The sequence below is a fragment of the Montipora foliosa genome, chromosome 1 (genome assembly GCF_036669935.1).
Source record: "Montipora foliosa isolate CH-2021 chromosome 1, ASM3666993v2, whole genome shotgun sequence".
Taxonomy (NCBI): domain Eukaryota; kingdom Metazoa; phylum Cnidaria; class Anthozoa; order Scleractinia; family Acroporidae; genus Montipora; species Montipora foliosa.
Window position 1 is genome coordinate 44617895 of NC_090869.1, and position 18276 is coordinate 44636170.

The window sequence follows — 18276 nt, forward strand, 5'->3', positions numbered from 1 at the left end:
CTAAAGCTTGAACCATTTTCCTATCTGCTTTGTTTTTACATTTCCTATCATCCTTGCAGACGGAATAATCAACATCGTGTTGCATTGCTATTGCATCAGTTTTTCCAGTGGGCATATCATATATTTCCAATATTTGACCAGTTTTTGGGTCATACTTCAGTTGATTTTCTAAATCATTATAAGGTCCTGTGTAATGATGCCCAGGTAATGTCCATCCGCCTTTTGGTTTCGGCAATTTACCAATAGCTTTGTGAATGTCAAGAGCACCACCATCAAGATCTTTTCTGTTTGTTGTGTATTTTTTCTTGGGTCTTATTTTTGTTGACAATTGATCGAGAGCTTCAGAACCGACTTTATGAAGTAGAGGATTCATTTTTCTCAAACCATAATCGATTGCTTTTTTCTGCAATCTTGGGTCTCTCATTAATTCGGAACCATAATATCTTCCCATTTCAACTGCTTTTTTGCCAAGATAAGGTACTCCTTTTGTTAGGAACAATTCAGTTCCTGCATTAGCGATATCACCAAATAAGCCCGCTCCCAACGGGCTGTTTAGTTTCCCTGGTTTTTAACAAATTTGGTCTTTGTAATACCACATTCAGCACAAGTGCAAAAGAACATTAGTCTACCATTTTTAGCTGTTTTGTAACCTGAAGGTTCAACACATTCGGTCTCTTTCTTTTGTTTAACACAATATGATTTCATAATATATATAAGTTAGATATTTCTGAAATAATATTCGATAAATCTCTCATTTTTCATTGTATCATTTATGTCAAACACTTGTAATAAATCATAATACGAATTACCCTTATTCATTTCATTTAGAAAGTATAAACAGAAATACCCACAAGTTGTTGTTTGTATGTTTTGTATCTGATTGTTTTGATGTAACAAAGTTAGATTTTTCTTTTTGGCATGATTCACAATCTCTTGAAATGGAGGCATACCAAACGAATCAAAATAATTTATTACGTTATCCTTAACATAAGTGGCTACCCAGTGAGATCCTGACATATAAGCTGGTTCCAGATTGTAAATAAATAACGCCTGTTTATGGTTGTGTGGAACTTTTTCATCTCTTGACAGTACATCATTGATTGGTATGTTTAAATATTTACACCATTTTTTCAGATCGTGATTGGACATAGGTATGTTTTTGTGAAATTTTGGTTTCACAATATTGCCCCCAAAATGGGTATGCCATTGAATGGACTGTTTTTTCCCAATAGTAACCCTTTTCCTTTTTTGGTTGAGGATGTTTTTTTTTTTCTACCATTACCAGTCACATATGGCGGATAACTATAAAATGGAGGGGGCATTCCCATTCTAGGTGCTCCTTCACCATGCAATCTTGGTCTACCTATCCTCGGTGCTCCTCTTCCCGTTAGCTTTTTGACAAGATTCAGAGCCAAAGGTATTCCAACGCTGGCTAACAGAGTGCCTAAAAATCCACCTGATTGTGTTTTGGTTGGTTGTATATGTACACCAGAACCTGTTTGAGCTGCATTGATGATGTCTCTTTGCTGTTTTGTAGTGAACATGTTCAGATATGGCATTAGTTTGTTGATCGCCTGGAAAGGTATCATCATGGGTAATGGCATAGCACCACCTTTTTGACCAGATCCTAACAATTTTTTAGCTCCGGCTTCTGCTAAACCACCAAGAGCACTCAACCCAAGGGTTTTACCAATTGCTGGAAGAGCTCTCATACCAAGTGACAATACGGTGCTCAAAAGACTTCCGCCTACTTGTTTTCTGATATTGGTCTTGGCAAGCTTAATGTCCATTCCTTTGTTCAATTGTCGATTTTTTTGCAATCGTTTTTTCACCATTGCTGGAACATAAAGAGTGTCGTTTCCATTAAGAGAATCATTTGTCAGTCTTAGAACAATTGTTTCCCTTTTATGGTAAGCATTACTCAGATTCTTTTTGTGATTATCTGACAGTCTTACGTTTATTTGATGAAGTTCAGTCATATAATATATGTTACATAATTCCAGTCACAAAACATATACAAATAAATATGTGTCATTCATGGGATTAAACTATAACCAATTCATTACCCACCTTGTCAATAACAACCGACTCTTCGTACAATACAACTGCATGGACATTGAAATCTGCTGCACTGTTGGCATTGAGTTTGTACCTAAAAATCAACTGTTTAGGGTCTCTTGTTACTTTCTCTGCCTGATATGACAGATCAAAATAGATCAGTGAATACAGGCTGTTATAATTGGCAAGATTCAACTGGGTTCCGGTGTTGTAATCATTTTTTCGCATTGCATAAGACATCAGATCATTGAATATTCTCACTTTGCTTTCACTGTCATATTCTGTTTCTGGGTAGAAAACACCATTGCCATATTCGAGTCTGCATGTTGTCAAATAACTGTTTGCGTTTGCTTCATTTAGTTTGAAGGTGTCGAATAGATATGGATTTTGAGTTGCAACTCCGGTTTTAGCCCGTTGTAAATAAACGAAAATTGCTTTGACATTGTCGATACTGGAAGAAATCTGAAAAAAACCACTGACTCTAGCAGGTGCTGACACTGCATATAGTTCACGCTGATATGTCCATTTGTGTTCTTTCATGAAAGAGCTTACAAATTTGTCGTACATACTGTCTTTTGGTGTTAATTTTGGAACCCATAGTAGAAATCTGTTAATCACTACTCTTCCAGCATCTGCTGCTGCTGCCCTATTGATGAGTTCATTGTCGTTCTGGAGATTCAAATTGAATTGCAACTGCATAGGAACCAACATTTTATCCTGCAACTCTTCAAAAAAACTGTAACGATTGAGAGGTATGATCAAATTCACATCTTTTGCTCCTCCTGTTCCATCATTATTGGTAGCTTGTGTAAGCACTCTTCTAGATTCATATCCTGAATTAGTATTGGCTGTCGTACCATCTGTGTCTAAATACCAAAAACTGTTTTTACCGACTGATCTGCTGTAATCATCAGAATATTCCAACAGATTCTTCACAAAAGTGACCTTATGTAGATTGTCAGTGTCATAAACAATTTTCCCAGCACTTTTAATCATCATATGTGCAATAAATGAATGAGATCCGTTTATCACCGTTATTCTATCGGCTGCTGCGTAACCAGCTCCATCTGCTGTTTTTTGTAACTGGAATTGAACCTCGAAATAAGCATTGTACCAATCATAGAAAGAACTCCGGTCGTTGATGGTGAATCTATAACCGTTCTTTTCTTGATGTTGACCGTTACCTGGGGCTCGGATTACATCATCAAGTTGAAATCGCACTAACTCATTTCTTTGCAATAATTCACTTGTTCTAAAAGCCATTTATACTATTGTATTATATAATTTTGCTGTCATGTTATTTATTTGAAAAATCTACGCCTTCTTCCAGATCCGGATATCAATCTATTTAGTATCATGTCAGCGCTTTCATCTTGTTGTTTAATGGATGAAGATGGGGCTATTGCCCTTTGTGCCGTAGCTCCTTTTCTCAAATTGGCCAATTTCTTCATTATTAGGTCTCCTGACTTTTCTGCCACCGTCTTGCCAATTTTATCACCTGCATGGGAAACCCCTGATTCTAATGCCTTCTTTGCTAATGGCTTAGCAAATTTCTTGAAAACAGACGATGCCACACTCTTCAATGGTTTAAAAATGTTGTCTAAGATAAGCCCAGACCCTTTATGTTGAAATACAAATTTACCAAGTTTTGGGTGGTAAAACCTCTTAAATTCATACGGTTTCATTATACTGTTACATTAGATACTTTTTAAAATCAGCGAAAAAGACGTATCTGCTCCATTCAGATCCACTAATCTTCTTTTTCCATCTGTTATCATGATTCTGATTGATGAAATTGTAGTTTTGTTCACAGGATTAAATGTAACTCTTTGTGGTTCGAGGGTGAAGGAGTAACTTGGTCGTAGTACACTGGTTGAAAATGAATAAATGATGTCTGTTTCTTCGCCGTCAACTAAACTTTCGTTTACCAAATCGCAATGAATATTGAGTACGTCTGTGTCTTGACTGAGATTTGGCACTCTTGGTCCAATATGCGTTCCACTTGCTAATATCTTTTTGTCGAAACCGATCAGTTCATTAAAATTACTTGCTCTTAAATCAAGTTGGTAATTTGCAGCTAATGTAACCGTGACTCTGAATGTTGTGTCATCAAATACAAGATTGATCGGATCCTTTTCGTCCTTTTTCGGTACATTTTTTTTAATATATGCATCAAAGTCCGTATAATTCCATACCCCAGCTGGAAAGGTAATGTCCTTAAAAGTTGAACCATTATCGGAGCTGTATTTGATTAATTGATTTTTGTACCCAGCATTGACATTGAACCAAGTGAATGACATGTTAATGACTCTGTTAAGACCGATAACGTATTGCTTATTATTGTCTAGAGTTACAGGTCTGGTGAAATTTGTTGTAAAATTTTCTGGTTTATTATCCCCTTTATTTTTCACACTGTAAGATGATAAAACTATCTCTCGTTCCATTATGTGATTAGGTTACATTAAATTTTGAAATATTGTTTGTATAATTTACCATATTGTGATTTGTTAATTGTTGTCATTTTCAATAATGTGTCCAATATAGAAACACCCATATTTCGCATGTCAATGCTTGTATTGCCAGCCAATATCTCACCAATGATCAAATCCAATTTTTTTATGAGTTCTTTCGGTTTGTTAAAAAATATCACATTGCCACCTTTTTGTTTTTTCCTACCAGAACCTTCCATTGTTTTCATTTTGTTTTGATAATGTTTTATGTATTCATTCAGAGTTCTCATAGCGCGATCCACTCTTTTGTTTTCCTCTTGCCTATCAGCTTCCGTTATATTCCCACTTTTGTATTGCTTTGTAACGTTTCCTTTGTAGGCTTTCAATTGATTTCTTTTAAATTTAGCCGCATTGACGATCTTATTGAGATATTTTTTGTTTTTTCGTTCAGTCATTTCTTGTTGATTTATTACCTTTTCAACAGAATCATAATTTGGTATACCAAGATCACCTAATATCTCATTTTCCATATCTTCTTCATCCATTCCATAATCTATCTCATCGTCGTCATCATACTCTGGTGGTAATTCTGGTTCTTCAGGAAAGTACTTAGGATCAACATACATCTCTTTTTTTCCTTCCAGAAGATCTTGTAAAGACTCTTCATATGTTGGTGGTTTTGGCACCAGTTGTTTTTCTTGCTGTGGCAAAACAGGTTGTTCAAATAGATCACCAAGATTCATATCTGGAACTTCATCCTCTATATCCATGCCGTAATCAGGAACTTCTCCTTTCTTCAGTGGTCGTTTTTTCCTTGGCAACCTTAAAGCCTGATTACTATCAATAACATCATCTAATTTACTTGTAATTGGTTGGAATACTTTTGAAAATCCCTGTTGACTGGTCTTCTGATCAATATCATGCTTTGTAATTGCATTATGGACATAATTGATCTTATCCCCTAATTCAGATTTACTCTTTGCGAGTTCTTTCCACTTAAGTAAACTCATTTATTGTTATATTGTTACGTTACATAAAATGGAAATTCATATATAAAAAATAGCATTTGACACGGTGTTGAACACCATGTTATACACCATGTTTGACTACATCATTTTATCGAAACAATGTAACGATTTAATATAAATGAAGATACCTAATTATGATACTGGCGACGATGTTGTCACAAACTTCACACAACTACATGATTTTATGCCTGATCGATGCTTCCGCATGCTCATTTGTGGACCTTCTGGTTCGGGAAAAACAAACACACTGATGCATATGATTCACAATCTGTTGTATTTTGATAAAATATACCTTTATGCAAAAAACTTAGAGCAGTCAAAGTATCAGAATCTCATGAAAGAGTTCGAACCATGGAGTGAAGAAGCTGGTTATGATATCATTGAAGCAAGCAATGATAAAATAATTCCTGTAAAAAATCTCAATGGTGACAATCAAAAAATTGTGATATTCGACGATTTCGTATGTGATAAAAACCAAAAACCATTAGTTGACTATTTTATACAGGGGAGACATAAAAACTGCTGTGCCATATATTTGAGTCAAAGCTACTATAAGACACCAAAAGATATTAGATTAAACTGCTCACATTTTGCCATTTATGATTTTCCGAGTACTAATGAAAAAAGTCTCATATGTCGTGAAAACAATGTCTCAAAACAATTATACGAGAGAGCAACCAGAGACCCTTTTAGTTTTATATATATTGACAAACCCAAGAAACAAGTAAAGAAGAATTTCGATGAAAAAATATAAACCAATTGTATATATGAGTTACTCAAATGGTAAATTACCTGAAGACACATATTCACATGAAAAAGTTATTGAAATAGTAAAAGGATTGCCTGGTGTTGGTTTTAAACTAACAGATGACGGTGATTATGATATGCAGAATAAAAAACTGAGAAATTTAGATTCACCTCAAACGAATGACGATGCAACTACTAAGAGTTATGTTGATAAAGAGGTTTCTGGGTGTTTGAAAATAGATGGGAGCAATGTAATGACTGGCGCCCTTAATATGGACAACAGACGTGTTGAAAACATAGCCCCTGCTAGACATGGCCAGAGTGACGCTGTCAGTAGTGAGCATTTGCATAGTTTTTATATGGAGCTCAATACTAACGATGGTAAAATAGAATTGCAAAATCCAATCGACATGAAAAATCAAAGAATCTTCGGAGTGAAAGACCCGATACTACATTCAGATGCTTCTAATAAATTTTACGTTGACAGCTCTTTTAATTTCAAAGCTGACAAAACGGAGCTGGCTAATTATTTGAAAAAAGATGGAAGTATTTCCGTAACTGGCAATTTTGACTTTGGAAATAATAAAATCAGCAATCTTGCTGAAGGCACTGGCAATTCTGACGCTGTTACAAAACACCAATTGCAAACTGGTTTATCAACCAAACCGAATGTTAATCAGGTTGTGCTCCGTGATGGTTCGCAGGACATGACTGGAAATTTAAATATGTCACAAAAAAAGATCGTCAATCTTGCTAATCCGACAGGTAGAAATGATGCCACTGGAAAAGGTTACGTTGATCGATTATTTTTAGATTCACTTCGTTTAGACGGATCCTCTAAAATGACTGGAAATTTGGATATGTCTTTGAATAAAATAATAAATTGCGGACAACCAACCGGTGCCAGAGATGTGACTAACAAAGCTTATGTCGATTCTGAGATTGGAAAAACATTGAAATTGGATGGAAGCGGTGTAATGACTTCTGTTCTAGACATGAACAATCAACGAATAATAAATCTCGGAAACGCCACACATAATCAAGATGCCATCACTTTGAAGCAAGTGAATGACGGTATTGCAACTGTTTCTACCGAAAACAATAGATACACAGATGAACAAATAGAAAAAAATAAGAAATATGTAGACGACGAAATAGTGAAGAGTCACATAACCACACATACAAACAGAGAAAATGTGCTGAAATATGCTATGGATGATGGGGAATTTACAGAAGATTATGGAATACAGGATGCCAATTTAGTCAACTATAATGACTCACCACATAAAAACAACAAAAAAGCATTTTCATTCAATGTTCAAAAGGCAGCAGATGGTTCCAGTCTGTTTAAAGGACGATTCGATTTTAATCTATTCAAACTGATACGTGACAATTATAGCGATAAATATACTGTGTGTTTAGAAATATATTTCCTGAGAACCGGTTTCGATGTTGAGTTTAATTCATTGCAGGTTACTTTTGAAAAAAGAAACATGAACACCGATAGAACCACAACAGTCAAAACCAACACAGAGTATAAATATTATCGCTTTATCATGAACTTATCACCAGATGGTTCTTCACCAACTATCGAAAGACGGTTATATGTAACTGTTCAAGCAAATTATGACAATAGAAGCCCAACTCTTTTACCATTGTATGCCCTGATTTACGGTATAAAAGGCGAAGCAAAAAACAACCTTGATTTCACAATTTATGATTACAATTTGGCTTATGAGATTGTAAATGATCAATTTTTAATGCATGTGCCAATCAATATGAATGGTAACAAAATTTTAGGGTTATTTGATAAGATATTACCGTCTTACGCCTATGGAACCACTTTAGAATCATCACTGGGTTGTGATTTTAACATTTCTAGAACAGTACATCTAACATTTACCAAAATTTATATCGATAAAATAAAAATTTATGCTAAAAAAAGATACCCATCAGAGTCGAATCACGATATAACTTTTTATGGAAACGCTAGTGTATTTTATGACATAGATTTTTCAACAAGCAAAATACTTACTGTCAATATCAATCGATATTTTGAAAACATAACAAACATACGAATAAATTTTGATGATGACGATGGGGATGGCGTAAGATCTTATGTTTACATTATACATTACAAAACATTACTGATTAATTGAATTATATAATGCAACAGTATATGACATTGTATGTAAAAAATTTAGATGGTACACATCTTCTTGACGACAATGGTGACAAAATTGAATACACCATTGACTATCACTCTGATGATGATTTTACCTATCAAGCTCAAGCTCAACTTTAAGTAAATGATGATGGACATATAGAAACTGACAAAAATCTCGTCGTTAAGGCTGCTACGGAAGAGAACCATGTTGTCATAAAAAAACAACTTGATTTGAAGTTAGACAGATCGACTTTTATTATTTCGAACAGTCTACCTGGTATACCAGTGTTAGACAAAATCAGCATTGCATTAATTCCAGCTTTATCAGTAGTCACAGCCGATTCAAATGATAGAGTTAGTTCATGGATTGATCCTGTGAATAATATCGATTTTTCACAACAAACCAATTCAAAAAAGCCTCTTCTTCTGAGGGATTCATTGAAAAAACTGTTTTTTGTGCGTTTTGATGGTAGTGATGACTATTTGGAAAAAAAATCATTTGATGTTTCTGAAATGGCAGGCAAATCTGGTAACACATGTACAGTAATACTGGTTGTCAATACAAAAGCAATAACCAATCAATCTCAGTTTCAATGGGGGCGTGGAGCCGTCAGATTCGGTGTGCATTTACCATGGGGAGACGGCACAGTCTATATCGATTTTGGTTCATCATCAAATGGCCGACTTAATATGCCTTCTTTGACGAGTCTCTCTGGTAATATCGAGGTGTGGACGATCCGTGTTAATCATACAAATATGGAACTTTTTAGAGGTGTTTCAACAGTGACTCCGATTAAAACAGAAACAATTTCTGCTACTCTTACAGGTTCAGCACAAGAAATATTCATTGGATGTCAGGTTCATACTGATGGCACTGCTGTGAATTTCTGTGAAATGGATTTATATGCTTTTGCCGTTTGGGCTAAATCTCTGTCTGATAATGAATTAAAAAATATTTTCAGATTCATTCAAAATCATTTTGATTTGTGATGTGGTTGTTTTAAAATATATAACTCAATATATATGTATATCGACAATTTATTACGATTTGTGGAACGTAGTTTTCAAGAAGCAAAAGAAAAACATCCATGCATTAATGACAAAATATTAAAATCAGCACTTGTTTATCAATACCTGCACTGTTTCTATTTTAAAAGAGACATGTCTATGAATGAGATTCTTGAACTCAATGATGGTGAAATTGGTCTTCTTGGACCAGGTAGTGGCTGTCTAACATGGTTACTTGAAAAGATCTTCGGTTGGATTGATATATTAAATTCACATAGTGTATTACATGATGCTTCCGGGAGGTTTTATGACCACCATAAGCTCGGTAGAGGTTACACTTATGCTGTTTCAGAAAAATACACAACTAAACTGATTAAAAGATCACCTTTTTGTGGTCAAGTCAGTGGTATACTATATTGTCTATGCAGACGATTAACAATCTGAACTATATATATGGAAGATCGAAAAAAGAGAATATTCAGCTGGAACCATATTTCAGACAAACTCCCAGAAGATCAGGTCGACGAACTAAAGAGCTATTATAAGGCATACCATAGAAAGTGTTGGGCTTACAAAAAGGCTGTTAAACGCTTCAAAAAATTCAAACTGTTAGGAAATACTGTTTCCATTTTAACCGGTACTGGTGGAATTATTAGTGCTGTTGTAACTGGCGGTATAGCCCTAGTAGCTATCAGCACTTGTGCTTTGTTAATCAAGTCTTACATGGATTTCCAATCACTGGATCTTAAAATACAAAATTGCACATACGCATACCAAAGTTATCAGCATCTTTTGAATTCAATAAAAGACATGTTGCGAAGTGGTGAATTTAATCCATCATTTCACACAGAATTAAAAAATGTAGATGATTTTGTGACTGATGTTTGTCCTAGTGTTGATAAGTTCTACGCTAAATACAATGACAAATTCATTCCTTAACTATTTCATTAATTCGGTCTGATGTCAATGACAGGATGTCTTTCCAATACCGTTCATATGATTGAAGTGTCTTTTTGGATTTACTCGTCTTGACCTTTTCAAAAGGAAGATCAAGCATTTTAAATATTTGTTTCAAAATGAAATTTATGTTAATCATACGCTTTCTATCAATGTTAACATCTTTCACAACTTCCCCGATAGCCGCAAAAATTCGAATTATTTTATCCATATTTTTTACAGAAATCTGGAAACCATTTTTAATGGCAATGTTATTCATTATGTTTTCTATATGATATTTTCTTTGGTAAACACTTTTACGATGGAATCTATGCTTATTTGAGTGAAAATCAATAAATTCTATTAAAGGTGTATAACCTTGTACTGTTCCGCATTTTTTGCAAACTATGATATTATCTTTCACTATCTCTGGCTGATCGCAACATTGATCTGTTTTTTTCGTATGTTTACCTATTTCTTTATTGCAAAATGGACAAATTACTTCTTCCATATTGATTAACTCTTCATGAAGTTCTTTACAACTCATTATACTATTATATGAGATATTATTTTAGTATTTTATGCAATTATGCCCCCTTTGGGGCTCGATTGGATAATCTTTGTGGTTTTGTAGCCCCTTAATCGCAAATGCGTTTGTAGCCCTTTGATCGCAAATCGTGGTTTTGTAGCCCTTTGATCGCAAATCGTGCGTTTATAGCCCTTCTTATGTGACAGTGATTTTTACCGACTACAGCACCCGTAGTTACTTAATTGACCGCTCCCCATATTGGCTTTTCAGGGCCAATGAAACAACGAAACGACAGAAAAGAACAACAACAGCAACTGTTAAGAATCCCAACTGGCCGGAGGCAAACTAGTTGGCTATGTACAAGTGCAGCTGGGAATTTGAACCAGGGACTACCAGAATCAAATTCAACGAGTGGTCAGAGTAGGTCATGAACCTGGGATCTCGGGATCTCAAGGCAAGCACCCAAACCTCTTGTCCACACTGCCCAAGTGTTCTATGATTTGTGCAATTTCTCGCAAAATTTGCAAAAATCCTTAAAATTGCAAAAATCGCGACTCATGTCAGGGAGTAATGTTCTCTTGCCTTTCAGTGTTCTGCAACTTTTGCGATTTTTTGCAACTTTCGCAATTTTTGAAAAAAATCTTTAAAGCCCGCAAAAAATCAACACTTGTTGGGGACTAATGTTCTTTTGCTTTTCACCGTTCTGCAATTTTTTGCGATTTCTCGCAAAATTTGCAATGTTCGCAAAAATCATTAAAGTTGCAAAAATCACGACTCATGTCGGCCAGTAAAGTTTTCTTGCCTTTCAGTGTTCTGTAATTTTTGCGATTTTTGCAAAATTCGCAATTTTCCAAAAATAGCTAAAATTGGAAAAATTGCGAGTCATCTCAAAAAGTAATGTTCCCTTGCCTTTCAGTGTTCTGCGATTTTTCGCAATTTTCACAAAAAATCCGAGCCCCAGATGGGATTCGAATCCCATCTGGGGCTCGGATTTTTTCCGAGTTCTTAGTGGGTTCATTTGTAACACCTTGTATTTGATATATGTTAACCATTGTCTACATTCGTTTCACAAAAATCGTTTAAATTCAAAAAAACTTGACTTTTGTGGAGGACTAGTGTTCTCTTGCTTTTCAGTGTTCTGCGATTTTTGCCATTTCTTGCAAAATTCGCAATTTTCGCAAAAGTCGAGACTCTTTTGCTAGTATTGTTCCCTACCTTTTCAGTGTTCTACGATTTGTGTATTTTCTCTCAAAAATCGTGACTCTTGTCGGGAACAAATGTTCTCTTGCTTTTCAGTGTTCTGCAAGTTTTGTCAGAGAGTATAGTTCTCTTGCCTTTCAGTGTTCTGGAAATGTTGCGATTTCTCGCAAAATTTGCAATTTTCGCAAAAATCGAAACTTTCTTCAGAGACTAGTGTTTCCTACGTTTTCAGTGTTCTACGATTTGTACATTTTTTTCGGAAAATTCGCATTTTTTGCAAAAATCTTTAAAATCACGAAAATCGAGACTCTTGTTGGGGACTAATGTTTTCTTGCCTCTCAGTGTCTTGCGGGTTTTTTTGGGGAGTAAAGGTCTCTTGTCTCTCATTGTTCTTCAATTTTAACGATTTTTGGCAAAATTTGCATTTTTTGCAAAAATCATGACTCTTGTCGGGGACTAATGTTCTCTTCCTTTTTCAGTGTTCTGCGGTTTTGTGATTTCTTGCAAAATTCACTCTCTTCGGCGACGAGTGTTCCCTACCTGTTCAGTGTTCTACAATTTTTGCACAAATCGTTAAAATCCAAAAATCGCAAAAATCTCGGCTCTTGTTGGGGACTAGTGTTCTCTTGGTATTCCGTATTTTGCAATTTTTCGCAAAATTCGTAATTGTCGCAGTTGCGAGCAAACCTGGACATATCTCACTTTGCAATGTGAGCGCTTACTTTTCGCTCATTAGATAAAATACATGTGTATGAGCTCATCTCCAAATGTACTTGAAAGGCTCAAACTGCTGACAGTCATAGGAGTAGACACTTTTTGTAACCAAAATAGGTTTGTAATCATGGTGTCATAAAAAGAAAGGAACTTTATTTAAGTGTCTAGTCGTTCTAGCGCTGGAGCACTAATTGGGGACACTGTAAATTAACAATTAACACAACAAGTCAAATGTTGGTTTTTGAAGAGAGGGGAAACCGGAGTACCCGGAGAAAACCTCTCGGTGCTGAGTAGAGAACCAACAAACTTAACTCACATATGACGCTGAGTCGAGGAATCAAACCTGGGTCACATTGGTGGGAGGCGAGTGCTCGCACCACTGCGCCATCCCTGCATCCCACAATTCCAAAATTCAAAATACTGTATTTTCGAAACTAAAGACGTCATGAAGCTAAAAACTTGAAAAACGATTAACCTTGTATAGATAAAAATTCAAAAGATCTTGCTCGACGTGACAGCCTCTATGCCAATGCTATTTGATTCCCCCTTATCTTATCCAACGTTTCTGAGTTTAGTTTTTTACGAGTAACCTATTTTACAAGCAACCTATTTACATTGTATCATTTTCTCAGAAGCGATGTGTAATTATTTTGACCACAATTTACCTTCTTAAAAGGAAAACTGAAGGCCAAAATCAGTATATTTTCTAACATTTTTTTTGGAAAGCCTAACGTAAGTAAAGTTTACGTTGTGGAGTTATTTCTTCATGTTTCCTGTTTTTTGCGAGAAAATTATGTTCGAAGTTGGGCGTTTCCCCTTTTTTCGGCCCTTTGGGTGGGGTCTCAAAAACCAAATCAGGAGGAGCGATTTCCTAATCAAGAGAAACAAGGTCAACACAAGTGATGCAGTGCATATTTTTATTTGCCGGAAATGTTTCCTCGTGGACTCAATATATTCATGACAAACATCTGTCAAAACACTGCTTTTACATGGGGCGCTCTTGCATGTCTTCCCAATATCATACATCATAAGCTGCAAAAATGGCCGCTGACTCCTCCATTCTGAGCGGCAATGTTGATGGCCCAAAATTAGAAGAAAAACATTTTTTAGGTGGAAAAACGACTGATATGCCAGAAAAAGTTGAAAACATTATTCTGCATAGTCTTAAGTGTAAATAAAAAAAATTCTTATTTTTTCAATTAGAGTCAACCATTTTAATGCCTCCTTCTTCATAGCTTTTTATAGCTGATGCTCTTTCTCTTGGTCTTTGCTTTTCCATAAAGACGTATATAATAGAGTTTAATTCCTTAACTACTTATGTGTTTTGGAGTAGGCAATAAAGAAGATATATAGACAATCTTTGGAATGAGAGGATCCTTGATTAATGTCACTTTTTCATAGATAAAAAGGCCTCTTGAAGACCAAATGTTAATCATTTTCTTAATGTTTTTAAGCGTGTCTGAAAACGTTTTCTCGTATAACATTGTTTTAGCATGAGTGATTAAGACCCCAAGAGATTTTATTGGGTCCCTGGACCATTGGATTCCACGTTGATTATCCTCTTTTCCTTTTTGGGAACCTATCCATAGTTCCTCAGTTTTCAGGGTTTTAATTTTCCAGCCCGACAGCCATTGGAATTTTGAAGAAGGTGACTAGCAGACTGCAAACTAGAAGTACAATCCTTTCATCAGCATATTGAAGAAGTTTAGTCTCCACTTTATTAATTTTAACTCCTTTAATTTTTACACTTTTTCTGACTGCAATAGCTAAAATCTCAATGGCTAACAAAAAGAGGTAATCAAGGCGAAAGAGGGTCAGCCTGTCTAAAACCACGAGTAAAAGTGCGCACAGTCCGTTATTTATCACACACTTTTGATGTTCTTATTCAACAAATGGCATCTGGGCAAAAGTTAGAAGCACAGACATTCCAACAAGAATTTCCATTCTATAGAGTCAAATGCCTTTTGAAAGTTCTGGTAAGTTTTGGAGAAAATGGAGAGAGGTCCCTATAGAAAAAGGCAGATTTAAAGATGCAAGCAAAAAGCGGAACACGCCGGAGCTGTCATTTATTTTACAATTCTTAATTGCTGTACTATAAAAGTGTCGTTTTTCAAGACTATAGAAATATGGAGTGTCTTTCCCCTTCATTATACCATTTAACTTTTCTCAGCATGGCCCCTTGAGTTTTAAAATTTTAAGTGCAGTTTTTTAGTTGTGAGCTCTGAGCACACTGTATTCTTGTCCTCCTCAAGTAAATTCCATTCGAAAATCAATATGTTTTCCTCTAAAGCATGTTCCTTTGTCTGCAAACTTATTTTATTGGTGGCGGCAAATTTTTAATTGAAGCTTCTCTGATTTTCATTTTACTAACATCCCACTTTAGGACGTTATCTACCCCACACTGGCTGTCATTGTGGCCGTCATTCATGTGTTCTTTGGACACATCTTCTATGATTTTTTTTCGTATAATTTTCTGTAATCTTGCTATCAAAAAAGGTGTATCTAATTTTCAAAACCCATGTTCTCTGGGATTAGCTTCAGTGCTAATTCGGGTGGTAATCATTAAATAATCAGTACAATAACCAAGTAAGATTTCAGCTTCGAGAACTTTGGGGTACAGAGTGTCACGAACGGGAAAAAAATATTTTTGGGATTGGATTTCTGTTTTTTTCCTCCATGTATACCAACCAACTAGTATCAGAGTTGAGAACCCTCTAAATATGCTTCTTTGAACATTCTATTTCATCACGAGGTTTGCAATGCTTGACAGGTATACCACCTTTTTTGTCTCCACCAAAACAAGAGTTATTGGCCTACATTTTCAGAAAAGCTGGGATCATCTTGATTGGGTGCATAGATGTTAACAAGTGTCAGTATATCTTGATATCGGTATTGTCTCGATACCGGCAATAACAAATCTTCCCTCTGGATCAGTAAAAAAACTTTAAAATGTTGAATTGGAAATTATTGTTAAAACGTGTACCAACACCAGCTTTGAACTGGAAAAGGTGGTGAAGATAGCTGAGTATCACCACTCAGAATGCCAAAGGGCTTCAGTATCACTTGTACTATTAGTTTCCTGTAAAAATATATGGACAATTTCTTTGTTTTGAGCCAAAGAAAGGTTTCACGCCTCTTTGAATTATTGGAAAGACCTCTAACGTTCAGGGAATTGGCTTCTTCAGGCACTCCAGCACACAAGGCATTTTCCCTTCTGGAGTAAGTTTCCATAATTACAGAATTCTAAACCACACTCAACAGTGTTCCATTGAAAGGTTCCTGGCTTCCGTGGGTGACATCCTGCATAATGGTGGCTCCATGACAAAGATGGTGGCTTCTCAGACATCTGATGACTATGTTGTTAAGGTTACGGTGGACCTTCACGGGTGTCTTTTGCAATTTTTTTTTAAAACGCCCTTCGTTTGGTGTAAAAGCCATAGACTATACATCTGTTGAAAGGTTATGAAATGCGCTTTCTGGGAAATATATTTTTTCTTTCTCTTTATCTAACTGAAAAGAGAGTGGGGCCCAAAAACCTTGAGCGACCCATAATCGAATTTATTGGCTATCGAATTTTAATGGAAAGGGCAGCCTTGTGTAGCATGTCATTCACAATGGGTTTTCCGTCAAAACTGTGTGAGGCTTTTTTTTAAATTGGTTTTTTCCAATTGGTTTTTTCCAATTGGTTGGTTAGAACATTTTGTGTCAAATTTGCTTATTACAAATTTACTGTTAAGGATTATGTCGAAGGCCACATGGGAGTTTAAAAAATGGAAATCCATCACACATTTCAAGACAATCAGTTGAATTTTCATACCCTATCAATTGGCTGTAAGGGAATACACTTGCGTGGAAACAAACTACCGTAGTTATTCGGTTATAAGGCGCACTCGGTTATAAGACGCACCCCAAACTTTGCAATTTAATCAAGCTAAGTTCTCAAACTGAAAATTACGCGAAAATACTCGGTTATAAGACGCACCCGAAAATTGAGAGTTATCAAAAGGATGTGATGAATTTGAGAACAATTATCCTTACACAATTGGCATGCGAACTCTTTTTGTTAACGTAAACAAAGTGAAAAAGTCACACGTTTAATGATATACGCAAAAACAAAAGCTAAAAGTTGACACCTGAAAATCATAACATACAACGCATACACTTTTATTTGAACCTTCCGACGTAATAAATAGTCAGAGTTCAGACTTCAGACTTCAAGCGAAAGCGAACGGCGATAAACTCCCACCGAAAGTCATATTCAAAGGTGTTCGACAGCTGAATATCAACACGCCACCAAGGATGCAACCTTCAGTGCACAAGAAAGGCTGGATGAACGAAGAAGGTATGTTTTATCTCCACACTTTTTTTTCAGAGAAGAAACTTTTCATGCGAGCGACAAACACGATTCTCGGAATTCGAAACAAGGTTCAACCGATTGTGTTGTTTTCATGGGTATCACGTTACTGAGCACGTGCTATTAAGCATGTATGCAAATTTCCGTTTGTTTACTTTTCTCTTGACGTCGTTTAGTGTTCTAAAGGTCTCTAAAAGCGCTATTCTTTTTTTAAATTGACAACTAGTGTCCTTTTCTTGTGTTGTTTAAACTGCAAGTTCTTCTCAAATTGTGATCTTAAGATTTTGTTGCGCGAAAATACTTGGCTATAAGACGCACCCCAATTTTAGCACTAACTCGCCACCCAAAGACAGATTTCTTCTTGAAAAAACCGTGCGCCTTATAACCGAATAACTACGGTAGGTTTTTTTCGCTTCCAAAGTTTCACAATCTTTTCATGTCTTTTGGTCCACCACATGTCAACTCACAAACACTGCAGGTAACAACAACCAGTGGGGACACAAATGTCCTGCAGCGTCCCTTGGGTGCGAACTGCAAAAATATTATTATTCTTTCTTTCTTTTCTTCTTTTTACGGCCACGCTTTTTTTAGGGTTTACCCATGGACTCTTTTCTTGTTTATCCTTTTCCATGAAAAGTCATTCTCACGGATCAAACCGACAGCAATGTGTGAAAAAGAAAATGATGATATTTATGACAACTTGACTTCAAATTCAAGACCAAAGTTAATTTCCCACAGAAAACGTGACCACACCCCTTAGCACTAACAGTGTCTAACTGGCTTTTCCTGCCTTTGCTCACTGAGAAAGTTTCGTGGAAAATATGCTTTCGTTAATAACTTGCATTTTAATAACAAAGGTTTTGGGCAAACAATTGAGAGTAAAAATTAGCGATAATAATTTTGAATGACGTTTCGATGATTCGTTCATCATTTTCAAATTCGTAAAAACTAAAAACTAAAAGTCAGATTCTTGTGAGTTCTTTAAATACTAAGAATGTGTGTGAAAATCTCGTTGCATGTAATTAAAAACACTACAATGTGGAATGTAGAGGGTAACAATTAGGAATAAAATAGTTTTGCTTTGA

The 18276-nt window shown here is 35.7% G+C and overlaps 1 pseudogene; it reads left to right on the forward strand.

Annotated features, from left to right (window-relative positions):
- Window positions 1–18276, forward strand: part of LOC137999444 (bifunctional polynucleotide phosphatase/kinase-like) — a 244082-nt pseudogene that overhangs the window by 126893 nt on the left and 98913 nt on the right.